General features: G+C 42.1%; 1 protein-coding gene across 4 annotated transcripts in view; it reads right to left on the bottom strand.

Moving 5' to 3' along the window:
* Positions 1-692, bottom strand: part of LOC107711540 (pre-B-cell leukemia transcription factor 2-like) — a 12,917-nt gene that overhangs the window by 5,176 nt on the left and 7,049 nt on the right. The gene's annotated exons all lie outside the window — the stretch shown is intronic.

Here is a 692-nt window from a genome sequence, read left to right as displayed (position 1 = left end):
TTCGACTAATATTCATTCTTTATTCACAATCTCCTCATCACAGGCAGGCACAGCACTAATTTTAGCATGTGTTCGTGTTTGTGTGTGCTGTCTGCGTCACTCATAGTACGTGCCTATATCGTGCGCTATATCGAGCATTTTTTCTATCGATATTGAAGAGGGTGTACCGTCGATAAATATCGATACCGTTTTATCACCCAGGCATAGCATGGCGAGGTTTCTAAAAAAGAATGAATAGAGCATATATAGGCTACAACAAGGTTTAATCTGGCCGCAGAGGAACACAACTGGGGTTGCCTGATATAAAGAGACGTAATCCCCGAAACAGAGCTTCCCACTTGCGCAATACGGAAATATCTGCCAAGCGTGCTAATTATCTTTGTCAACCTGGCAACCATGAGCACGCGCTCTCTCTCCACTGTGGATAAACGCGCTTGCTTTCTGAAGACACCGGTAAGCTTGCAGTTTAGCGATCTTCACTTCAATATTCTATTCTCAGAAAAGTGTAATTCATCAAGTGTTTATTTACACGAGAGAGCGAATAGAGAGAGGCTGTGTATGTATGAATTACCACCGTTTTGCCGCGTTTCTCTATTAACAGTGAAGCTGAGGCTTTAATTCCTGTAGAAACAATGATGTTACCAGCTCCTTGTTGAGAAAGATAATGTAGCTCTTGAGCGATTAAGCTATTT

This window comes from Sinocyclocheilus rhinocerous, unplaced genomic scaffold (assembly GCF_001515625.1).
Source record: "Sinocyclocheilus rhinocerous isolate Xijiao unplaced genomic scaffold, SAMN03320098_v1.1 scaffold1079, whole genome shotgun sequence".
Taxonomy (NCBI): domain Eukaryota; kingdom Metazoa; phylum Chordata; class Actinopteri; order Cypriniformes; family Cyprinidae; genus Sinocyclocheilus; species Sinocyclocheilus rhinocerous.
This window is presented reverse-complemented; position numbering and strand designations above follow the sequence as displayed.